The 26755-nt window shown below is 47.0% G+C and overlaps 1 pseudogene across 1 annotated transcript; it reads right to left on the bottom strand.

Moving 5' to 3' along the window:
* On the bottom strand, positions 1–25325 carry LOC144889433 (ethanolamine-phosphate phospho-lyase-like; annotated as a pseudogene). Its single transcript, XR_013621739.1, has 6 exons — positions 25216–25325; positions 14439–14652; positions 8749–8903; positions 7796–7885; positions 6031–6161; positions 1–245 (listed from the first exon to the last, which is right to left on the bottom strand). The product of XR_013621739.1 is annotated as an ethanolamine-phosphate phospho-lyase-like (transcript).
* Positions 25326–26755: the final 1430 nt, after the last annotated feature.

Here is a 26755-nt window from a genome sequence, read left to right on the forward strand (position 1 = left end):
CTTCATGGTCATGGAACAGCAAAGGATTTTGAAGGAGGAATAAAAACTTGTGACTCCACCTCCTTACAGATGTTAAGTGCAGATCTCGTTCAGTGTGAAAGAAGTAAAGTATCGCGTGCAGTATATAAGGAATACAACGTGTGGTTTGCAACGTACCTGTGTCCCAGGTAATGACACATCCTTCTGCTTCATTCCACTCTCGATCCCAGAATCCAAGGTGCCATTCTTCCCAACGTCCTCAATGTCTGCCACAAACAATGGCTACTGTCATGCATGCATTTGCTTTACATCCCTGTTCTACAGCCAAATGATTCATTTATTTATTAAAATCTTTCTCAGCACAAAGCCTTTATTTAATTATATGAGTTTTCTTAAAAGGAACTTAAACCCAAGAGGAGGCCATCAAGCCTGTGCTTTGCTTTTAAAGTCTTTTGTTTGACTCAGCTGTGGTCGGGTTTGAACCTCTTACAATGTTCAGGTTCAAACATTGTAACCAATCGGATGGTTTGGTTTCAAGAGACCAAACCTTGGGCACTTCTATAACAGAAGCCCTTCACACAAAAGGGAGATGAGGGGTTTCTTATTGTCCCCCGTCGCACTGCGGAGCGAAAGGGGGACTATGGTTTTCCCCTCCGTCCGTGTGTGCGTGTGTGCGTCCGTGCGTGCGTCCGTGCGTGCGTGCATGCATGCGAACGTGCGTGCATGTGTGCGTGCGTGCGTAAGCGAAGGACCGAATTCTAATTTGGTGTGTGGGTGCAACCCACGTCAAAATCCAAGATGGCCGCCGCCATGTATGTCTGACGCCATGTATGTCTGAACCTTGTGAGCGGAATATCTTGAAAAATAAGCGAAGTACCAACTTCTAATCTGATGTGTGGGTGTATCTAGGCATAAGGAAGAACGCTATTGAAAATTGGGTCGCCACGTCAAAATCCAAGATGGCCTCCTTGGGTCTTCCACTTTGTCAACTCACATCACTTCAACGACGGGGGACCTAGGCGTAACGCTTGTTAATTTATTGTTTTCTGCAAAACAATTTTTTCTTTTTCAAAATAAACAAAACTGCTCTTTTTTGGGCAGTTGCTCAAATTTTGCTCTTTGCTTGGGGAGTTTTCTGCAAAACAATTTGCTCTTTCTGGCTGACCCCCATCTTTGAGCAGGTATGTCCTTCCTCAACAACAGCAACTAATGGTACAAACAATAATCAATCAACTTTCAGCAGCTTCATTAATTGATACAGAAACTAGAATAGCACTCGGTAGAGCACGTACCTCCGTCAGACTGAACAGTTTACGTTTTCTATCCCACTGATAGGCCGGATCTGGATTCGGACCTGAACCAAAATTTAATCGGCTTGTTCTTGTCACCTAACCAACTCATCCACAACTTTTTGAAATATCGTTTTTCGCCCCATCTCTCAATAGTGAAGAATCGCTTATAGTAAGGGCATTTTATGAGATATTTCACAAATCTGTTAACTAAATTGTTACCAAAAAATTTCTTCACCAATATGTTTGTAAAGGTGTGTAATAACATGTGTTAAAATGTTGAAGTTCAACTCCCGTGGGAAACCCAGAAAAAAAGCTGTTGAATTCGGGTACAGAAAAATTATTTTCGAGAATTTTTATTTTTTTAAATCGGCCCTTAAGTAACTTATGAGGGGTCAAATAAGGGTTTTTCATGATTCTGAGTTTATTGTTGATCACCCGGGGGAAAGCTGCTGTTGTCTGTGGATCTGGCAAAGGTGGTGCCGGAGAGGTGACTTCGATCCAACCCATTGAGTGAAAGGGAGTGTTTCCGTGAATAGAGACAATGTTTAAATCTATATTGTCTCCAACAAACTGAGTGACTGCATTGTTTGTTTCCCCAACCTCCATAAAGACCACCTGATCATTACTTGACAATTCACTTTCACTGGCTGCCACTTTGGCTGTCATCACTGATTGATCCTCAAGCGCAGCATCAACCGCAACCTCATCATTGATCTGTTCATCGGTTTCCTCCACAATGGTGTCAAGAGTGCCAGAAGTATCTGGAACATCATCTCCACTCCTACTATTAAGGAAGCAGTATTTGTAGTTTTGTGTCTCCGTGTAAGACTCAGTGTATCCCAGCCGGTGGAACTTGTTGAGCATCCATTTTGACCCAAATCTATGATCAAGTTGTATGGCAAGCCCCATTTGGTGTGGCAATACTCCAGACCGAGGTCGACAGGCCTTAATAAAATTCTGCCCCCAAACGGCAACTCTTTCGTCTGTCTTGACAATCGGTCTCAAGAACATTTGAAGGCTTGCAGGAACAAGTGTCAGCTGACTATCGATGTCAGTCATACTGTGTGTGGTGGGGTATGACTTTGGACCTAAATCAATCAAGGCAATATCATTGGATATGAACTTGAGTGCCGTTTTTATGATCTGAGTCTTCTCATCTCCATGGTCAAGATTAGCATGATGCGCTCGCAGAATATTGTCGGTGCCATCTTTGAGACAGAGTACATCTGCCCTTCTTTCCTGTGTTGTGAAATACAAGGTGTCTTCGTATTTCTCTAGAAGTTTTATCTTTAGCCAATGCTTTGAATAAGAAAGGCTCTTCTCTGGTGACTGATCAAACTCCTGCAGCTTTTCATGGACTTGGTCCATGTTCATTACCCCATGCTCTAATTCTGAGTCTAACCATTCGCAGAATTCAATAAAAACTGCCTCTCGCTCCTCATCATTTAACTCCTCTGTCCTCTCTTCCTTTTTCCTTCCTCATCAGTCTTGGACAAACTGTCACCTCTCGCAAACATAAGTTTGCATCGCAAATGGTACAGTGTTTCTTCTGCTACCAAGTCGTTGATCCCTTCCAGGCATCCAGTGACTTCAGTGCCCCAGTCATCCCCGCGACTCCGTGCTGTCTTCAGCAAGCTTGCCTTCAGTGTATCTGCAGTCAAATTATCTGGCACTCTGTATTTCTTTCTAGGTTGTGCTGGATTATTTTTGTAGAGCTGGGCTGGTTGGTTGCAAAGAATGCATACATCCTTATACAGGAGGTCAACTGACTGTGATCTTCTAGAACTGCAGCCAGTTGATGAACTGAACTCACAAGTAGTGCGTCTTCTCTTCAACTTTGATGACTCTTTCTCTGCCTTTGATGCTTGAGCTGACTTCTTGGTGGTTGCAACAAAGTTGTTGTACAGATCATTTTTACACTTCTGGTGGTACCTCAGTTTTCCTTTCTTTTGAGCCTCCTTCATACGTTCCACAACAGTAACATTTTCGACAGTTTCTGCTTGTTTCAATAAAGTTGAGTATCCCTTTGGAGTTGCCTGTATGAGCCTTTCAGCTGGTGTATCCGAGCGTGCACAGATGAAGCAATTGAGCACAGGTGGAGTAACGTCTTCATCCATATTGCTAGACTCCATGTCCTGCAAAGTAGAAAATGAGATATATTTAGAAATTATTTTTCCACAAAGGAGTGTCTGTGGTGAAATATAAATGTTAACAATCAACTCAGAATCATGAAAAACCCTTATTTGACCCCTCATAAGTTACTTAAGGGCCGATTAAAAAAAATAAAAATTCTCGAAAATAATTTTTCGGTACCCGAATTCAACAGCTTTTTTTCTGGGTTTCCCACGGGAGTTGACCTTCAACATTTTAACACATGTTATTACACACCTTTACAAACATATTGGTGAAGAAATTTTTTGGTAACAATTTAGTTAACAGATTTTCATATGTTTCCCTTACTATTAATAATTTTAATTCTCGTATCCAGATCCGGATATTCAACAAAATTTCATAAACTCACACACCAAACCTGTCCACCAAATTTCGTCCACATGCATCCATAACTTTTTGAGATGTCCTGCTATATATCATTCTTGACTCCATCACTCAATGGTGAAGAATCTTTTTTTAAAAATTCTAGTATCTGGATCCGGATTCGGATCAGGATCCGGGTCTTCACCAAAATCGAATTCGTCCTTGTCACATATCCAACCTCTCCAACAAATTTCATCCAAATCTGTCCAAAGCTTTTTGAGATATCCCTCTCACAGACAAAGAGACAGAAAAACAACCGGACAGGGGTGAAACATTAAAAAAACAAGAAAGAGAAATTAGAGATTGCATTGCAGACCCTCGCCAGGACATGTTTTAGTGTTTTTTAAGGCTTTTGTGTTAACAAATATAGTGGGCGAACCACGTGACCGATGACGTCATCATCAGTATTATTTTTTTCCCACAAATTTATCCCTAGATGATGCTCAAGAAATTTCATCTTGATCGGATGAACTTTTTGTACTTGTCGAATTATGATGTCATAATGGAGGTACCTATGACATCATCATTAACATACGCTATTCCCCATGGAGAGTTATTTTCAATGAGACATGCCAGCGTTTCTGTCAGCAGACCAATTACCATTTCGCATCTGCCTTTGGGATTTGTAAATCATTGTGGGAGGGGAAGGAAAAACGTGAGGAGGAAGCGGAAAACAATAAGCGGACACATTTGCTACATCCCTGCCGCGTGAGCTTTCGACGTGATGAATTTTCGTTCGTCACAGTCGACATGCCATCACATCATCATATGGCAGGTAATGGTTGGAAGAGTACTGTAATTACTCTGCGAGAAACTATAAAGCTACAAAGGGCATCCACCATGGGTGGGACGCTTTCCTGTAGGAGAAGTTTGACTTTGGTCAAGTTTTCTCACTCTGTAAAACAAGCTAACAAAATTATATCATTTTCAAACAGCTCTCTGGAAGCATCATGATAATCTTTCCAAAAAACTTCCAAACTATTTTTCTCAAACATTTGATACTTGCTGCTGTCGCCGACTCAGGTTTAGATACAGTACAGCAAGATAACATGAGTTAACAAGCATTCTGAGTATTGCGCTGCAATACATGTCCCCTACCGGCAGTCTGTCGTCCGGAAAACTGTTGGGGAAATTCCCAAAGTTCAAAGTGCCATAACTTTGTCAAAAATGATCGAAACGTCGTGAAGTTCGAACTTGATCTGTAACATATCATGAGGAAACCATGTACCAAGTTTGAAATCATTCGCATTAAGAGTTTAGGGAAAAAAAGTCCGGAAATCTGTTCTTTGCGTGACGGACTGACAGACGGACAGACTGAAGGACGGAGGGACGGAGGGACGGAGGGACGGCGTGCAAACCTATAGTCCCCTCCGGTGTACACCGGTAGGGGACTAATAACTACTGAATAGCAGAAGCCAGTGGTAGAAATACTGATATAAAAAAGAAAGGCTTTTATTCTTGCGCTGATTGAACGAGTTTAAATATTGGAGGTTATATATTTGTTTGTAGGAAAAAAAATGTTTTGGGAGTGATGGAAGCAGCGGTATGTTGCCTATACACTGCCCCAGTTCAATTATTTTTAAAAAAATTCCTTGTAGGTTTTGATTAATTTCAAGCAATTACGACTTAAAACTTTTTTCTCCCCAAGGAGTGTTTCAGTATATCAGGGTGGAATAGACAGACAGACAGGCAGCATTAGCCTCGGTTATATATATATATATATATATATATATATATATATATATATATATATATATATATATATATATATATACATATATTGTTCAATATACATAAACTACCTTGCAGGTTAGCTGGGAGTACTCTTATTTGAGCTGTCTCATCTGGGTTTGATTGGCACTTTATCAGGCAACAGCATCACACCCAAGAGCAAACTATCATTATGTGGGAGATGTCAAGCTGGTGGCCTTGTTTGCTAGTAGTTGTTTGTATGTTTACAATAGAGTATACCATTGTGCACCGGTACTGTTGCAAAATGTCCAGCACTGATTGAGCTCCTAATTTGATTGAACTCCTGACTCCAAATTAAGAAGCCTTTTGCGATGGAGTGGAAATCTGTCCAGTATATTAATTATATTTAGCAAAAACACAAACAACTCACATCCTGCTTCCTGGCTATGTAGGATATGGTATCAGTATTGATAGTTCCCACCAGTCTCTCAAAGAGAAACATGATATTTCATGAACACCATCCGAGGCATACCGGTCAAAATTCGCTCCAGCTTGGTTGTCACCAAATCAGCATCTGCCTTGGTGAAGCACATGGGTGGCTTGAATTTGAGTACGTTACATGCAGGTCCATCGACACTCAGCAGCACTAGCTCATCCTTCAGCCTGCCACATATCAAGTCATTCTGCTCATTCAGCATTCACTGTGCATCAGTAAATGTGTTCACAATGTTAAAAATTTTCAATTGTGGCTTATGAACTGAACCTGAGATGTACACTACAAGAGAGTGGTTCAAGGATAACCTGCACTTCCTGTTCTAGAAAATGTGAATGTAAACTGAACGATATGTCTGGCCTTATTGAATTTCAGGTGTGACAAGATGCTTTCCACACATTCAATGCCGATTCACAGTTCTGCTGTAACATCACGCACAAACTTCATTAGACAAGGCTTCTGTTTGCGCCTCTTTTAGAAATACACATAGTGATTTGCACAGCTGTGACGTCACTTTATGTGTAGAAGATGCCACATGTGGCTACTATACAACTCCACAAACTTTCAGCAATGTGTTATTCCACCAGGGCCACGATCAATGTCATTACTCAGATAACTGCGAACTTATTCAACCGACTCAGGAGAATTGCCGCATCCCCAGAAACGGTATAAGCAGCAGTCAGGTGCTGGACATGCTGCAGACTGCAACATTGGTCCTTCATCTCCTCTATCACAGAATAGAATACTATTCACCAGTTTGGATAAACAGCCCATGTACCACACTCCTTGACACTCAGCTAAACACTGCAATGCGAGTTATTACAGTCACAATGCTAGAACGATACTCAGTATAACGCATATCTCCAACAGACAGATCCAGATCTTCACCAAAATCAAATGAATTCGTCCTTGTCACACACCCAACCTGTCCACAAAGTTTTGTCCGAGTCTGTCCATGTCTTTTTGAGAAATCCTGCTCAAAGAGACAGACAGACATACAAACATGGGTCGAAAACATAACTTCCGTCCACCTTTGGTGACGGAGGTAAAAATCGATTGGCCCACGTTTGCCTGACTCCAATCTGCCAATGGACCAGAATTCGTCACGAATTTGAGTGCATCCATGTCATCATTGAACTTCCCATGGGAAATTAGCTCAACAACACATCTGTGACTCACAAATAACCCAGTAACCTAGTGTACAGCACATTCACTGATGAACTGTGGGGGAAACCATGAGGACCTCTGAAAAGCATGAGGACCATAATGAGGACCACTGATGAGCAAACCGGACTAGCGTGATTATGATAAACAGGTTCCTTATCATGATCTAGTTAGTTTGAAGAACCCTATATCTCCTCCATTCCACAAAAGCTGTTGACTACACTTAACTCTACACAAGAACATCCCACAGTGCAGGTATCATCCACAAATAGAGGTTCCGTGATGATCCAAGCTGTTACTTTGGATATGGAGCGATCCCAAACATGGAGGGACCGGTAAATCACTTCCCCCAAATGATTATTTCAGTAGAAAGCAAAGCAATCGATTTCATATCACCAGAAGCCATCAATTCGATTGGTTTTCATGAATGAAAGAGCAAGTTAACCTTGAACCACAATCACATATCAATAAGTTACAATTCCAACTCCCTCAAATAGTTTTCCAAATGTTTTCCAAAAAGATAGTGCACTTCTTCATCCATTGTTATCGCTATTGATGTTCGATCAATTATCGCTTACAATACATGATCAAAATTTGATACATGATCAAATTGAAAGTTGATTTTATCCTGACCACTTACCTGAAGATCACCCGTTGAGCCTCAGCAGTGGCCGGCTCCTTTGTATTTCTGTCCAAGACCAGCTCCACTCCAATAAAGAGTCCCTTGCCTCTATCAAATAGAACGATGAACAGACTGTGCAGATTTTCACAACATCCCAGGAAATAATATGACGACATTAAAGATTACGCAGCAGAAATAGCTGTATAATAAATAATGTAATATGTCTTGCTCTTTGCTTTTCCTTACAAAATAAAATCATGTTAACTCTATAAATAGCTCCATAGAATGTTCCAGAATTATGCCAAAAAAAACAACTATTTCTAGTTTCCAGTTTTATTGTAGTGCCTTGTTATTTTGTTATTACATTGATGAACAGGATTAAATAATTAAATTGATACATGTGGGAAAATTACACACCCAGACCAGGAATCGAACCCAGGTCCTAGGTAAACCCATACCAATGCTCTACCATCTGAGCTATCTGGGCGACCCTGACCAAACATGCAATTTTCCCACAAATAGAATTGCCACTCTCTTTCTATCAATGCTTCCGGGGCACTCGCTGCCAATCATCGGAGCACCAACGGCCTGAACACGAGAGGGTCTTCCTCCAATTGGGGGAAAACTCCATGTCCTCTATTATAAACACCACTGGGGGCGTAGTGAAGCAATTGGATTAATGAATAGGATTAAATTTAATCAGGCCTTTGGTCTCAAAAGCACAATATCTCAAAAGGATGTGGACGGATTCGGACGAAATTTAGTGGATGAGTTGAGTATGTGATAAGAACAAGCCGATTAGATTTTGGTTCAGGTACAGATGCAGATCCGGCCTATCGGTGGGATGTAAAACGTAATCTGCTCAGCCTGGCGGAGGTATGCGCTCTACCGAGTGCCAGTCGAGTATAATTTGATTTGAAGTATCCTCATCAAATTTTACATCACCAACAGTACTTCTATCAGTGGCCTACCTGATGTCTCCAATAATGGGATGACGAGATTGCAGCTGGCGAAGCCTTGTGGCAAGGTGTGCCCCCACAATTTTGGCATTTTCCATCAGCTGCTCTTTCTCCAACACGTCAAGCACTGCTAATCCCACGGCACATGAAACAGGGTTTCCACCATACTGTGCAAAAAAGGAGATGCATGAGAGGTTAGCACTTAGTCGGACATGAAATAACAACATTTACTTGTTATTTGTTGTGCAAAACCTTTTTTCACGTAGCAAAAGATAACCAAAACAGTTTATTTATTGTTGAAGAACATAATTGCTATTTATTTTTGGAAGATTTATTTTTAAGGAAGGAAGAAGCACATAGTCATCTACCGAGAGATGTCTTTCGATACAGGAAAATCCCACACTCTCTCTTTGCCCCTCCATAAGAACTGGCGGACAGATCTCACAATGTATTTCTATGGTCAGCCTCTAAGAAAGGTAGAATCTCTGCAGTTTCTGGGCCTCACCACCATTGCTGGAGATTGCATTAATTTTGAGGGCCTTCATCTCCATTGAATCAATATGTGAAAGGTGAGAGGCAGGGGCACTAGCACAAAGTGGAGAGCAGCATTCCATCGAGCTGCGGATGAAGGTTCACAGTGGTAGGTCGGTACAACCTAGTAGGTCGCCGTGGCGCGCCCAGGTCTTGGTGGTGCGCAGCGAGGCCCATCGCAGACGTATGGTAATCGACTATTCCCAAACGATTAACCGCTTTACACAGCTGGATGCCTACCCCCTTCCGGGGATGGACGCGCTAGTGCAACAGGTGTCCCAGTATTCGGTCTATAGCACTCTCGATCTCCGTAGTGCGTACCACCAGATCCCTATCTCTAGGGCGGATCGTATCTATACCGCATTTGAGTCGGGGCAGCGGTTGTACCAATTTACGCGACTGCCTTTTGGGGTAACGAACGGGGTTCTTGTTTCCAGAGGGCCATGGATGACCTCGTTGCGCGGGAGCACTTAACCGATGTTTTCGTCTACCTCGATAATCTTACGGTTTGTGGATATGACCAAGGGCACCATGATGCTAATCTGAAGCGCTTCCTTGAGGTCGCGCAGCGGTATCACTTAACTATGAACGAGAGTAAGTGCCAATACTCCCTACGCACAATAGATCTTCTGGGGTACACCGTGACCCATGGCTCTGTCGCTCCGGATAAGGAGCGTCTGCGACCTTTGCTCGACATGGCCCCTCCCTGCGATCGGGCGTCCCTGAAGCGCGCCCTTGGGCTGTTCGCCCATTACTCCAAGTGGGTGCAAAGTTTCTCCGCGAAACTTCGCCCCCTTGTGGCCTGCGACACCTTCCCCCTGAGTCCGGCCGCATTGACGGCCTTTGACGGCCTTAAGGCCGACATCGCCCGAGCCGCCGTGGCGACGATCGACGAGAGCGGCTCGTTCGTCCTCGAAAGTGATGCCTCGGATCAGGCCATCGCGGCGACCCTCTCCCAAGGGGGGCGTCCCGTGGCTTTCTTTTCTCGGACTCTTACCACCGCTGAGCGGAGACACTCGTCCGTTGAAAAGGAAGCGTATGCGATCGTCGAGTCTATTCGGCGATGGCGCCCGTACTTACTCGGGCGGAGCTTCCAAATCATCACGGACCAGCAAAGCGTTGCGTTCATGTACGACACCTTACACGCCCAGCGCATTAAGAACGAGAGAATCACTCGCTGGCGTATCGAACTCGCCGACTTCTGTTACACCATCAAATATCGCCCGGGGAAGGATAACCAGGCCGCCGATGCCTTATCACGGCCAGCCACATGTGCCGGTATCACCTCTTTGGAGGGCCTACGGGTGCTGCATGCCACTGCGGGCCATCCCGGCGTAACGCGTTTCGCTCATTTTGTGCGGAGTGGGAATCTCCCATACTCGATTGACGATATCCGCCGTATCTGTCGCGACTGCGCTATCTGCGCGGAAATCAAACCGCGTTTCTATAACCCTCCCATGGGGACTCTGGTGAAGGCTACACGCCCGTGGGAACGCTTGGCGATGGATTTCAAGGGCCCATTGCCGGTGTCGAGCGGCTCTCGCTATCTGCTCACTATCGTAGATGAGTACTCGCGATTCCCCTTTGCTTATACGTGCACGGACATGACCGCTGCCACGGTGATGCGATGCTTACAGAACTTGTTCTCCATGTTCGGTTACCCGGCCTATGTCCATACCGACCGGGGTGCGGTCTTCTTGTCTCAGGAGGTGCGCGGCTATCTGCTTCAAAATAACATTGCGTCTAGTTACACCACGCCGTACAGACCCCAGGCTAATGGGCAGATCGAACGCTTCAACGGGATTATCTGGAGGGCCGTCATGCTCCACCTCCGGACCCTCGGCCGGGGCCTCGATAAATGGGCTTGGTCGCTACCTGCGGCGTTGAACTCGATCAGGGCTCTCCTGAGTACGGCAACCAACCAAACTCCCCACGAGCGACTTTTCCACCACCCCAGGAGCTCGGGGTGTATACGGTCTTTGCCCAGTTGGCTCGCGGGGCCCGGGCCGGCCTACCTTAAACGGGCGGTTCGCGCGAGCAAGTACGACCCCCTAGTGGACAAAGTGCAGATTCTCCAGGCTAATCCTGAGCATGCTCGTGTGATGACGACTGATGGCCGTGAGACTACTGTCTCCGTCCGTCACCTTGCCCCTTGCGGGGTCGACGACCTAAGTAGGGAATCGGACGAACCGATCGAACCCATTTATGAGGCTATGGCCTCTCCCGACGCTCCCATCGCCGAAAGTCTACCAACCCTCCCCTCGCCGAGACTACCTGGGCCCGACGACTTGGAGTTACCCCCTTCGTCACCCGACCCTGTTGGCGCCTCCGACGCCGGGGACACAGGGATACGTGATGCCGTACGCGGGGAATTTCGGACGCGTGCTGGCAGAGAAATTCGCCGCCCGGCCCGATACGGTTGGGTCGACTGATGTTCCACCCTGTTCGTGCTGATGCTCCCACGCTTCTAGCCGCACTGCCGTATAATTCTGACGGGGGGAGAATGTAGTGAAATCGTATTCGTACTGAACCCGGGGTGATGCTCGCTGCTCGTTGACACCGCTAGGGGCGTGACTATAAGACCCGCTGCTGTGGACGGTGCTCCGAGACTTCTCCTGTGACATGTTACATCTGGTAGACTCGCTAACGGTACGCCTGCATAGAATATCCAGCTTGCTTGCATTGAATGATATGAATGGACCCATGTGACGTCACATCGTATACTTATTGTATTTTCTACTTTACAGGATGATGTCATGATCTAAATGCAATTAAACCAAACCGTTGGACTAAAGTTGTGTGGACCTGATTGGTTTTACACAACAAAGGTCTTGTACATTGTTATTAGTTAGGTTTACCAAGGAAAGACTTGGTACAATGAAGGATGCCTAAGTTGCTTTTGGAGGCGAAGAAAGCTTGATAGAAGGCCGAGTCGTAGGGTTTGCTACTCACTTACAGGTGTTGAAGTCTTTGGCCTTGACGTATTTTGTCATCTCTCTTACTGTCTTGCTCCTGTAGTATTTTTTCAAGCCTGATTCTGTCCTTTAGAGTCTTGTGCACTCTGTCTCACCCACTCTCAGAGCTTCCAGGTCCCATGTTTTCCACCAGGTCTCCATAGCTTATTCTCCTTCACAAGTTTAAGCTTCAGCTGCACTCTCTACTGAAGTCTCCACAATAGATTCTGTAAGTGCCGACGCAAGCGTTGAATCACTCCTAATATTTGCCTTCCATCCCAGTCACCAACTCTTGACTGTTGCTTCTCGGCTCAATAGATGGAGCCTCTGAATCAGAAACAGGTCAGGGATGTGTCTCGCTTCTTATCCGGTGCCTTGGACACAGTCGTCTGCATCAGCACGGGCGTCTGGGTGTGGCATCCTTGTCTTGCATCATGTCTCGCAGACCGACATCCTTCATGCGTACAAATGGCATGTGGCTTTTGATGGCTCTTCATCAACTGAGCACCTCGGTTGGTAATGAAGTGGGTAAAATCTTGTGAAATTGCCTCTACTGGAATGGGTTTGATTCCCATTGTTTTGGTTAAAGCCCTATGGAAGGTTGTTCACTCCTGTAGAAGGCCAGTACACCTGGATCCCAGTTGTAGGAGGCCAATACATCTCGATACTGGAAGTCACAGAGGGCAAGGTTCTGAAAATCATCAGCATCGTCCATAATTGGGTTGTCACACAGATTATACTCTTTTGTCACTACAGACAGGATGGTCTTTCAATCTTTGACCATCCAGTCTTACTCCTCCTGCCTTTTCAGCCATCATCTCACCACAGCTCTACCTGGATGAACGTATTCGTCCAGAAACTCCACAAAATCAACCTTTCAAAGATTGGTCTTCTTCATAACCTGCATTGCATTGTACCACTCTTTTCTCCAACTGTGGAATTGCCTCCATTTATCTGTCCATTCACATTCCTCCCTCCACTGCTTCAATGTTGCAGCTCGTAATGTCTTTAATCGTTGTGTGTTCCATTGGACCCCTCGCCATACTTGATCTATTCTTGCAGGTCATGTTCATGTCTGTTGTTTGACTGTCAACGTGTTCCTTTCTTTGTCTCTCAAAACCCCTTCATCCTCTGTTGTTCTGCTCCTCTATGAGCCTCAACCTTGTGTACATTTTGCCCACTCCACCTCTCCCTCCATTCCTTCCTCCACATGTGTGAAATTGCATTTCCCAGTCTGTTGTCCAATCCTATTCCCTCGATATTTCAAGACTTCAGCCCACCATCACCTCATTGTTTGTCCCCTATTTACCTTTGATCTCTTCTCTATCATGTCGGATCCCATACTGTCCGTTTACGTCCTGCTCCTCTCATCATGCTGGCAATAATGTGTATCCATATGTTGCTGCCCACGTATCTCCCAATTACATCACTATCAGTACATTGACTCCCCACCCTCTGTTTTAAATTTTCTTTGACATCTGTATTTTTTAAATATTGCTCTTCTCTCTGAGCTGGCTCCCCTGCCTCACATCTTGCTCAGCTAGAAATCATGGAAACCAAGGCCTTCAAGATTATTAGAATATCCATGGGCCTATCACTTCACCATCGCAGATGGGTTTGTGGTCTCTGGCTTCTACCACCTCCTTTCTTGCACCCTCTACTCTTTCCATGCTTTGTCACCCCCAGGTCTCTGCAGGGCTCACACAACCCACCATGAACTCCCTTCTGATGAAACTACCTAAATCCAGAATCACTGCTCACCTCTACTCATCTGTTTCTCTTTTTCCCGCCTGTTGAATCAACTTGTACGTTTTCTTCCATCTCATTTTTCCCTCCAGGTCTTCCAGACAGCTGCTCACCACCATCTTAGATTGTCCCCAATCCAAAACCATGATATTTTCTACCCTGTTAACCCCCTACCCAAATCCCTCCTTCCAAATTTCCTTCGTGAGAGTTTCCTTCTGTATCCATGTCGTCCACCCCATACATCCTCTCCTGCCCCCCATTCCTCCCAACACCCATTGCTTGTCCAAGTCTGCCTCTACCTTGGCCTTCAACTCTGCTGTTGGGGTTTCCCCCTCTCTCAACTGTTCCTTTTGTCCCGTTGTGTTCTGATCCGTTCAGTGTACTAGCACTAGCTCTTCCACGAGCCTCGACCAGTTATACAAAAAAAATGAATAAAGTGTGTTTTTAAAGATTAGAATTAGAGAGACTCACAGTGTTGAAGTACTCGATGCTGGAGGTGCTGGCGATGGCTGTAGTAGTCACCACACATGCTAGAGGGTACCCATTACCCATTGGCTTTCCCATGGTCACCATATCCGGTACAAATCCATGCTGCAGCTGAAATGCCCAGAAGGAAGAGCCGACACGTCCGAAGCCAACCTGAACTTCATCTGCAATGAACACCCCACCTGCGTTGTGCACATGTCTGCAGCCATGAAACCAGGGATGTGAAGGAAGCGGAAAGAAAGTATTAAAACCGTAACCATGTAATTAATACCAAATTATATGAAATTCATCATTTAAGATTCAAAGCCTGATGTTGGCTTTTCGGTTAGGGTGCCGGCTTGGGATCCTAGGATCCTGGGTTCGCAATCCCAGTCGATCGCTGAAATAACACCAGGGGGGTTGACTCAGCCTGTCATCCTTCTGAGGTCGGCAAATTGAGTACCAGTTCATAATTGAGTACCAGTTCATAATTGAGTACCAGTTCACTGGTAATTCCTTGTGTGTCGCAAGAGGAGACTAACAGGGTTGGGGGCAGGAAGAGCATCAGGCCATAAAACATTGCTTCAAAAAAAGGCCAACCCCTGCTCTGCTGGGAAAAATGGCCTCCAAGGTGGTTCATCACTCAAGATCCATGGGACAATTGCATTACATAAAAAAAATTGAGGAAAGGCCATGGGATGATATTGGTAAAGGAGTAATGTGCACGATGGATTTCAAGTAATTCGTATGAAACTTTTCGGAATAAAACATGGCGCCACCAATGAACTTTGTGACGATTTGCTGACAAATGGAAAGGGAAGCAAGACTTTTGAATACCAGGTGGATATGAGATTCAGAAACCAGACAAAACAGCATTAGTGATAGGATGAGTAGGAGAGAAAAAAAATTACATGGAGAGAGGAGTTTAAAGTTTCGGCAGGAAGAACGATACACCGTCCGGCTGATACGCTTCGGAAATGCCCGTCTCTTATTAGGAGTTATTACCCTCGCCAGAGGAGAGGGTATTGCATTTGAGTCCTTTGTTTGTTTGTTTGTCCGCACAGACTAAATAAGATTTTCTCTGCAACCGTTGGTCCGATTGACAGGAAATTTTCACCATAGGTGCAACTCCACCTGTATATATTTTTTTAATGATAAATATGACGTCATAATTCTGCAAGTACAAAACTTCATCCAATCTAAAATGAAATTTCTTGAGCATCATCTAGGGATAAAATGGTGGAGAAAAAAATAATGACGTCATCGGTCACGTGGTTCGGCTGCCATTTTTGTTTTAACATAAAAGCCTTAAAAACCACTAAAAACATGTCCTGGCGAGGGTCTGCAATCTCTGATTGCTCTTTATAGTTGTTTATTGTTTCGGACAGTCGGTTATGTAAGATGAATATATAGCACAAACAGACAGAAGGAAAAGTAGAGGAGATGAAATAACATAGCTTTTGACAGATAAATGGCTGAAATTGTATGTGTGGGTGTAGGCGTAGAGCGCACACCAAGAAAAAGAGAGTACAGTAATTAGTTTTTCTTCTTCTTCTTCTTCTTCATCGCATGCATAAATTAAGACACCAACTAAGTGCTGTGTTGAAAACAGTCAGAATTTTAAAAAAAGTATTACTTTCTCATTTCCAGTAGTCAGTCATTTTAACCTCAACTGTGGATTTTGCATTTGGGTGAATTTGTTTGTCTATCCACAAATATTAGGTATACCGGAAAGTAATGTTGTTAAAGAGCTTAAAAAAACGACATTACTTTCCGGTACACCTAATATGCTAACTTTGACGACAAATGCCACCTGGTGGTAGCCGGTATTACAGGTAACAAAAAAAATTTCAACCGTCTACCTCTATAACGTAAGTAATTGGAGAATGAGAGTACGTCTATAAAGTATGTACAATTAGAATGAGAGTATGTCTTAAATTATGTCCAATTAGAATGAATGTACGTCTATAAAGTATGCACTACTAGAATGAGAATACGTCTATAAAGTATGTACTATTAGAATGAGAGTACGTCTATAAAGTATGTACTATTAGAATGTGAGTACCTCTATAAAGTATGTACAATTAGAATGTGAGTACCTCTATAAAGTATGTACTATTAGAATGAGAGTACGTCTATAAAGTATGTACGACTAGAATGAGAATACATCTATAAAGTATGTACAATTAGAATGTGAGTATGTCTATAAAGTATGTACAATTAGAATGTGAGTACCTCTATAAAGTATGTACTATTAGAATGTGAGTACCTCTATAAAGTATGCACTATTAGAATGTGAGTACGTCTATAAAGTATGCACTATTAGAATGTGAGTACCTCTATAAAGTATGTACCATTAGAATGAGAGTACGTCTATAAAGTATGTACTACTAGAATGAGAGTATGTCTATAAAGTATGTACTATTAGAATGAGAGTACGTCTATAAAGTATGTACTACTAGAATGAGAGTATGTCTATAAAGTATGTACTATTAGAATGAGAGTACGTCTATAAAGTATGTACTATTAGAATGTGAGTACCTCTATAAAGTATGTACTATTAGAATGAGAGTACGTCTATAAAGTATGTACTATTAGAATGAGAGAACGTCTATAAAGTATGTACTACTCGAATGAGAGTACCTCTATATAAAAGTATGTACTATTAGAATGAGAGTACGTCTATAAAGTATGTACTATTAGAATGAGAGTACGTCTATAAAGTATGTACTATTAGAATGAGAGTACGTCTATAAAGTATGTACTATTAGAATGAGAGTACGTCTATAAAGTATGTACTATTAGAATGAGAGTACGTCTATAAAGTTTGTACTATTAGAATGAGAGTACGTCTATAAAGTATGTACTATTAGAATTAGAGTACGTCTATAACGTATGTACAATTAGAATGAGAGTACGTCTATAAAGTATGTCCTACTAGAATGAGAGTACGTCTATAAAGTATGTACTATTAGAATGAGAGTACGTCTATAAAGTATATAATATTAGAATGTGAGTACCTCTATAAAGTATGTACCATTAGAATGTGAGTACGTCTATAAAGTATGTACTATTAGAATGTGAGTACCTCTATAAAGTATGTACAATTAGAATGAGAGTACGTCTATAAAGAATGTACTATTAGAATGAGAGTACGTCGATAAAGTATGTACTATTAGAATGAGAGTACGTCTATAAAGTTTGTAGTATTAGAATGTGAGTACGTCTATAAAGTATGTGCTATTAGGAACGTGTAGCGGTTCCCGCTGAATGTACACAATCGCCTTGCACCTGCCAGGACGCGGCCAGGGCGCGATTGCCATGCGGGCTCGTCCGGACGGGCCCAGACGCGCCTCTCCTGGGCATGCCCGGACTCGCTGTTCCCGGGCACGCCCGAACCTCCCGGGCACGCCCGGTCTCATCTTTCCCGGGCATGCCCGCTCTCGCCTTTCCAGGGCTCGCCCAGAGCGCCCGGGCACGCCCAGCCTCGACTTGCCAGACCGCGTCCAGGCGCCCGGGCATGTCCAGATTCGCCTTTCCAGGGCTCGCCCAGAGCGTCCGGGCATGCCCGCTCTCGCCTTTCCAGGGCTCGCCCAGAGCGCTCGGGCACGCCCAGCCTCGACTTGCCAGGCCGCGTCCAGGACGCCGGGGCATGTCCAGACTCGCCTTTCCAGGACTCGCCCTTGACACCCGGGCATGCCCGGTCTCGGTTTTCCCGGGCAAACGCCCGGGCATAAATGTGTATATATATTGCTGCCCGATAAACGGGCTTTTCAGAATACCTGAGCTGTTTTGTTTCAATAAAGCAACTCGGACGAATTCCGTCTTTGGTCGGGTCAATTCTTTCGACTCGCGTTGGAGCGCAGCTCCTTCACTGGTGACCTACCGACATGGACACGGCAGTGACTCTTAAACTGCCTACCTTCTGGGAGGCTCACGCGGCTGTTTGGTTCGCCCAGGAGGACTCCCAGTTCACCCTGCGAGGCATCACCGCGGACGACACCCTCTTCCACCACGTCGTGGCAGCGCTCGGTTCCGCCACCGCGGCCCACGCCCTCAGCCTCCTCGAGCACCCGCCGGCTGCCGACAAGTATGACGCGCTGAAGACGCTCCTCCTCGACGCTTTCGCCCTCTCACCGGCGGCATGCGCACGGCGCCTGCTCGACCTGCCCGAGCTCGGCGACAAGCACCCGTCCGAGCGCATGGACTATATGCTCTCGTTGCTCGGTGAGCACTCTCCGGATTTTCTGTTCCGCGAGCTGTTCCTTCGCCAGCTGCCTCACCCGGTGCTCAACGCGCCCATCGCCCTCACTACGGACGCCTCCAACTACGCGGAGGGCGCCGTCCATGAACAATGGGTGGACGGGGTTTGGCAGCCACTCGCTTTTTTCAGCCGGCAGCTCCGGCCGAACGAGTTAAAATACAGCACGTTCGACCGCGAGCTGCTCGGTCTATTCCTGGCCGTTCGCCATTTCCGACACCTCCTGGAGGGCCGCCCGTTCACGGCTTTCGTCGACCACAAGCCATTGGTCAACGCAATGGCCAAAGTCACGGAGCCGTAGTCGGCCCGACAGCAGCGCCACCTCTCCGCCGTTTCGGAATTCACCACAGACATCCGGCACGTCGCCGGCAAAGACAACGCCGTGGCCGACTGTCTTTCTCGGGCCAGCGCGAACGCGGTCCACCTCGGCGTGGACTTCGCGCTCATGGCGGCCGACCAGACCACCGACACCTCGGTGCAGGCCCTCCGGGTGGCGGACACGGGCCTCCGCATGGCCAACATCCCCTTCGCGGGCACCGTCCTGCTCTGCGACGTCTCCCAGGGCCAGCCTCGCCCCATCGTGCCCGTTTCCTGGCAGCGCTGCATCTTCGCCTCCATCCACCGCCTTTCTCACCCGGGCCGGAAAGCTTCTCAGAAGCTGGTGTCAGCGCGTTTCGTCTGGCACGGCCTTCGACGGAACGTCCGCGACTGGGCCAACGCCTGCACGGCCTGCCAGCGGGCCAAGGTCCACCGCCACACCCAGGCCCCGCTAGCACCTTTCACCGTGCCTGCACGGCGTTTCGACCACGTCCACGTGGACCTGGTGGGTCCCCTACCCCAATCGCGGGGGTTCACCCACCTGCTCACCATGGTGGACAGGACCACCGGGTGGCCGGAGGCCATGCCCCTCACCTCCACCACCACCGCCGACGTGGCGCAGGCGTTCATCGCCACCTGGGTCGCGCGCTTCGGCGCACCGGCGGACATCTCGTCCGACCAACATGCCCACAGTTCACGTCCGAACTTTGGGGTGCGGTCGCCCGCTCGTTGGGGGTCACGCTGCACCGCACCACGGCCTACCACCCCCAAGCCAACGGGTTGTGCGAGCGGTTTCACCGCTCCATGAAGGCGCACTCATGGCTGGCCTTCAGGACGACGGTTGGACCGACCGGCTGCCGTGGGTCCTTTTGGGCCTCCGCAAGCCCCCAAGGAGGACCTCCGGGCGTCCGCCGCCGAGCTCGTCTACGGCCAGCCTCTCCACGTCCCGGGCGAGTTCGTGCCCGACACTACCAGTCCCTGGTCCGCCGCACACCAGCGCTCGGACCTCCAGGAGGCCGCCCGCCGATTTGCCCCCGTGCCAACGTCCCGCCACAGTGGCCCCCAGTCCTACGTCCCCCCGGCGCTTCGCACAGCGGAGTACGTCTTTGTGCGTCATGACGCGCACCGGGGGCCACTCCGGCCGCCGTACGACGGGCCCTTCCGGGTCCTGCGATGGGGCGACAAGTCCTTCGTCGTCGACGTGGGCGGCCGGTCGGACCGGATCTCTGTGGACCGCCTCAAACCGGCGCACGTGGACGTCGACCGACCACCACGGTTGGCCCTTCCTCCGCGGTGAGGCCGCCCCACGTCTACAGTTCCCCCCGCTCGACCACCCACCACCGGATCGGACCCCCCCCCCCCCACGACCCTCCAGGGGTCGCTTCGGCCGGGTCATCCGGACCCCCCTTAAATTGACCCTGCCGGTGCAGGTCGATTCTGGAGGGGCGTGTGTAGCGGTTCCCGCTGAATGTACACAATCGCCTTGCACCTGCGAGGACGCGGCCAGGGCGCGATCGCCATGCCGGGTTCGTCCGGACGGGCCCAGACGCGCCTCTCCTGGGCATGCCCGGACTCGCTGTTCCCGGGCACGCCCGAACCTCCCGGGCATGCCCGGTCTCGTCTTTCCCGGGCATGCCCGCTCTCGCCTTTCCAGGGCTCGCCCAGAGCGCCCGGGCACGCCCAGCCTCGACTTGCCAGGCCGCGTCCAGGACGCCCGGGCATGTCCAGACTCACCTTTCCAGGGCTCGCCCAGAGCGTCCGGGCATGCCCGCTCTCGCCTTTGCAGGGCTCGCCCAGAGCGCTCGGGCACGCCCAGCCTCGACTTGCCAGGCCGCATCCAGGACGCCCGGGCATGTCCAGACTCGCCTTTCCAGGACTCGCCCTTGACACCCGGGCATGCCCGGTCTCGGTTTTCCCGGGCAAACGCCCGGGCATAAATGTGTATATATATTGCTGCCCGATAAACGGGCTTTTCAGAATACCTGAGCTGTTTTGTTTCAATAAAGCACCTCGGACGAATTCCGTCTTTGGTCGCGTCAATTCTTTCGACTCGCGTTGGAGCGCAGCTCCTTCAACGTGTTTTTTTCATGTAAAGTACGTACTATAAGAACATGAGTACATCTTATATAGTGCGTATCATTGGAACATGAATCTGTACAATAAAACCGAAAAGGTCTGTTTGTCTTATGTATGAGCATAAACCTATGTCATCAATGCATCGTCTATACACCACACAAACACCCCAGCACACCAACAACACACAAAATACACCACACAACACAAGTCCTGGTGAGCGTCTGCAATCTCTGATTGCATTGTTATTATATCATTTGTTTTGTTTGCTATAAATAATATATCATTACTGTACATCATTGTTGCAAATATTGGCTCAACGGAAACTCTTTCAAATTAGGCCCTAAGATCTTCCTGAAAGAAATCCCTTAAGACCATATATGGAAACAAAACCTGAAGAACTTCTGCAAACAAACACCCAAAGAACATCTGGAAACAAACATCATAAGGCCATAAGGGGTAAACCCGGCGTCTACATATCAGCACACCTACCTCCCCCTCCTCCATGTCTTTCACACACTCATAAGCTACTGAATGGCTCATTATTGGTTTAATTATTTTCATATACATTCATTCATTTGCAGAAATAATAGAAGTGGAGATGACATATTGAAAGGGGCGGTTGCAGAACATGTAACCTAGGAGGGTCTGGTGCTGCACTTATGTGTGCAGCTTAGTCATTCAACACTCTATCAAATGACTACTTATTTAACCCCCCTAATTAATGTCACCTTTTTTGTGGTGTCGGTGGGGGAAAATTTTGGCACAAATCTTTCACGAATCTGGTTACTAGGTCTGTCGGTCAACTAAAGGTAGCAAGAATTTGTCATTTGTTCAGAGTGCCCACACCAGCAGATGGAACATCAAGGATAATATCCATCTGAGGAACAGTTCATACCAATCTGACAGTTTATAATCAGTTTCGGAATTGACGCCAAGTAGATATCTCAAAGATTGTGATACTTCTGGCCTATCCCATCAGTCTGAATCAGTCAGCACAGTTTTTTGTATACAATGTCGAGGTTCGTGGAGAAGTGAAAATATATAATATATTAGGACGAACAAGAACAAAAGGAAGAGTAGAAAGAGAGGGGGAAACATACGGACAGCAGGAATGAGGAACAAAATAGAGTGAGAATTGGAGAAACTAGGGCATGCCCGTACTATATATATATCTAAAATTATATCCCCCCCCTCTATTTACATGAAATGGTTTGGTCCAAAGCGAACGGCTTGCGAGTACGGTGACAATCCCCCCCCCCCTCTATTTACATGAAATGGTTTGGTCCAAAGCGAACGGCTTGCGAGTACGGTGTTTTTTATCGGACCCGTGGAATTATAGATAGTAGTTTTAATTAGTTTTAAAACATAGTTTAACGGCAACATAGTTTTCCAACGTGAAATAAATGAATACGCTCTCAAATGTGCCGTCCGAGGCAGAGTCTGTTCGCCACGTTCGGCACACGCGATAGCTCGCTGCTCTCTGATTGGTTGAATCGTTTTTTGGACATAGCTCGGTAACTACTTCTCCGATTAATATGAAACCTTGAAAAGGCACATCCTCGGGTCCCCAGCAATATACCTGGCAAGTTTAAAGTATATCGGACCCGTGGTTGTCGAGAAACAGCGGTCACAGACAAACAAACAAACAAACAAACACACATACAGAGATTACTGGAATTATAGATAGATAAGGGATGAAGAATGGGAGTTAGGGGGCACACATGGGGGTGAACGACAAGGATATACAGTAAGCACAAAATCTCAGGAAGGAAAAACTGGAAACTTGGAAAGACGTGGGCTTGGGGATGGTTAATGGCAGGAGAAATAATAATGGGTTTGGATTGGGCATCATTTAAGATGGTGGTGAACAGCTGTCTGGAAACCCAGGAGGGAATAATTAGATTGAGGAGAATATGGAAGTTAATCCCACAGGTGGAACAAAAAAGGAAGGAATGAGTTTAGATGAGAATTGATTCATTTTTGGGGGATTTTCACCAGAATGGGGTTGATGGTGGACCGCGTGCATCCTGCAGAAACATGGGGGGGGGGGGGGGGGGGGGGGGGGACAAATCACGGAAAGAGCAGAGGGTGCACGACCAGAAAAGAGGTGGTAGAAGACAGGTAGACTACCAACCTGTCTGCAATGGGAAAGTGATCCGTACATCGAATCAGCTTCATCGTGGGAGATTCCAATTATCTTGAAGGCCTTGGTTTCCATGGCGTCAATCTGAGCAAGGTGTAAGGCAGGGCAATCAGCCCACAGGGGAGAGCAGTACTCCATCAAGCTGTCAATGAAGGCCTTAAAGGTCAACATGATGGAGGAGGCCCAGTCGGCGAATCACTTGGAAGGACAACTTAGATATGTGGTTTGTGCAAGAAAGATCATGGCAGATAGTGAGACCCAAAGTATTGAGTGACTGAACTTCTTAAAGAGGATTGTTAAGAAAGTAGATGGGAGGGTTTTCTGATGTTCCTTTCAGAGAGACACTTTGAGAATGTGGGATTTCTCAGGATTTAAAGACATATTCCAATTGTTTGATCAGCTTGTGATTCTATCCAGGTCTGGAGAGCGTGAAGAGGCTGCTGCCTGCCTATCTGAAGGATGAGGGATGTCATGGCAGAGGGTGGAGTCATCAGCACAAAGATAAAAGGATTTTCCAGATTCAGAGAGATCGTTGACAAAGATTATAAGACTGGGCCTAGAACACTGTCTTGAGGCACTCTGGACTTCTTGAAAAAGAGGAGATGAGAGGATCCAGTTGAGTGCCACACATTGGCTATGAGGGTAGGAGGAAGTCAGTAAGCCATGTGTGATGCCAGGCATAATGAGGAAAAGTTGATAGATTTTTAGGCATATTTACATTTGGATATTTTATACATAGAAAGACGTCATGCTAACATTATATAGTATCATTGTAATTGTTTTAGCCATAATTGTGCGATGCACGGTGACATTTATCAACATTTTGAGGATTAACAAAATGGCGATTCTGTGACCTCTCGATCGATCTGGTACTTTAACGATGTATGTTTCATGCTCGTTAGTTGTGAAAACGTTCGAGAATAAAAGGTACGCTTTTTAAACGCTGATGACTCGACTTTACAGTATTTTCTAAGTGTATCATTTTGTACACATTTGAATGGGCGGCCATTTTTCCCCAAGCCATCCCTACATATGGAATACCACTGCACTCCATAAGAATTTCATGAAGCCTCACATACATTTTCATGTATGATTTTGGTTTCCGTATTTGAGTTCGGACAAAGCTACCTTTGAATGAGTTCAGCAGAGATACCAAATTGATTCCAAGGTTACATTGGATAAATTATTTAGAGCAATTGAGGAAGATCGAGATTTTTACATTCAAAATGAGTCGATGAAAGAGAGATATTACAGACATTTTAAAGATAATGAAGGGCAGAGGTAATAGATGTAGGGAAGGCTTAAGAAAAAAAGGATGGGACAGGACCAGTGGTGGAGCCTGAGAGCGAAACGTTATCACAGAAGCAAGGTAGAGGACTATTTCACACGGATAGTCATAAATATATGGAATGCATTCCTGGGAATGTGTTCACAGTAATTGGATTTCAAATTAAATTGAATAAGCACTGGGGATAGGGGGTACATCCTTGCAGAAATGGCAGATACATTGGGATTGGTTGATTATGAACTGTGGATGGTGTGTGCATACTGCGTGCCATTTGGATACATCCTAATGTTATCATTCTCATAATAAGGTATGAATCGTGAATATGTCATCTGTGTTAATTTAGCTCCTATCCAATGGCTCCGCTTTTCCCCTTTCCCCTTCCCCCAAAAGCCTCATCTTCCATATGTTGCAAAGAACAGTGTCTTGTCTGTTACGTACATCCTTGGGCTTCCCTCTCCCTTTTAACTTTCACTTTTCCCATTCCCACATACTCTTCTTCATCCCTACTTCCTCTCCTGATTCCTTCTTCTAATTTCTCACTGCCCCCCTTTCCTTACACCCTGTAATGCATGTTTAAGAACACTGCTTGAATATAAAGAGCACTCAGAGGGCAGTTGTGACAATGTGACCTTGATTTCAATTCTCAGCCAGTGCCCAATGTTATGTCACCACGTGCAGTTACCATGTTAGCACGTACTCAATGACACGCTGAAAGTATCCTTCTGGTGGATAACTTGCCCTCCACAGCTCTGTAAAGACTCAGCCACAAACGCCGCAATCTGAGCACACAAAGAAACAATCCTACAACTTCACCTGACGTCCTATTTTAAGGACGATTAAGCAGATTTCAATTCTAATCAAAAAGTCCATACCGGTACCTTCTAAATACCTTTTTCGGTAACTTCAGGTCTGTTGGAGTGTTTCAAAGGGCAGGTGACACCTTTGAATATACCATTATTATCGCTTATGCCTCGACTTTACAGTATTTTCTAAGTGTATCATTTTGTACACATTTGAATGGGCGGCCATTTTTCCCCAAGCCATCCCGACATATGGAATACCACTGCACTCCATAAGAATTTCATGAAGCCTCACATACAGGAGGGGGGAAGGGAGGGGAGGGGGAGGGGAGGGGGAGAGGGAGGGGGAGGGGAGGGGGAGGGGAGGGGGAAGGAGGAAGGGGAGGGGGAAGGGAGGGGGAAGGAGGAAGGGGACGGGAAGGGGGAGGCGGAAGGGGGAGGGGAGGGGGAAGGGGGAGGGGGAGGGGAAGGGGGGAAGGGAGGGGTAGGGGGAAAGGGAGGGGGAGGGAGGGGGAGGAGGAAAGGGGAGAGGAATGGGGGGGAGGGAGGGGGAGGATGGAAGGGGAGAGGAACGGGGGGGGGGGAAGAGGGGGGAGGGGAGAAGAGGGGGGAGGGAAGGGGAGGGGGGAGGAGGAGGCAGAGGGGTAAGGGGGAGAGGGCGGGGGAGGGGGAAAGGGAAGGGGTAGGGGGGAAAGGGAAGGGGTAGGGGGGGAAAGGGAAGGGGTAGGGGGGAAAGGGAGGAGGAGGGGAGGGAGGGGGAGGAGGGAAGGGGAGGGGCGGGGAACGGGGGGGAGGTGAGGGGGAGGGGGGAGGGGAGAAGAGGGGGGGAGGGGAGAAGAGGGGGGGAGGGGAGAAGAGGGGGGGAGGGGGATGGAGGGGAGGGGGAGGTGGGAGGGGGAAGGGGAGGGGGAAAGGGAGAGGGAGGGGGAGGGGGAAGGGGGAGGAGGAGGGGAGGGAGGGGAGGAGGGGAAGGGGAGGGGAGGGAGGGGAAAGGGGGGAGGTGAGGGGGAGGGGAGGGGAGAAGAGGGGGGAGGGGAGAAGAGGGGGGGAGGGGAGAAGAGGGGGGAGGGGGAGGGAGGGGAGGGGGAGGTGGGAGGGGAAGGGGAGGGGGAAAGGGAAAGGGAGGGGGAGGGGGAAGCGGTGAGGGGGACGGGGGTAGGGGGGAAAGGGAGGGGGAGGGGAGGGAGGGGAGGAGGGAAGGGGAGGGGAGGGATATAGATGGTTACTGGCAATTGATCACATCCACAAATGATGTAATCCACACAATTTATGTACTTTACATAACGTTAATAGGAATACATGGCCGTGTAGATGGGAAATACAGTTTGTTTGAAATACAGTTTGAAATACAGTTTGTGTCATCTTCTGTCTCTCGCTGTCTGGCCCTCGCCAGACGTTGTTGATTGGCGTTTAGACGTGCCGTTCTCTCATCTTCTG

The sequence above is a fragment of the Myxine glutinosa genome, unplaced genomic scaffold (genome assembly GCF_964187855.1).
Source record: "Myxine glutinosa unplaced genomic scaffold, kmMyxGlut1.1 SCAFFOLD_3764, whole genome shotgun sequence".
Classification (NCBI taxonomy): domain Eukaryota; kingdom Metazoa; phylum Chordata; class Myxini; order Myxiniformes; family Myxinidae; genus Myxine; species Myxine glutinosa.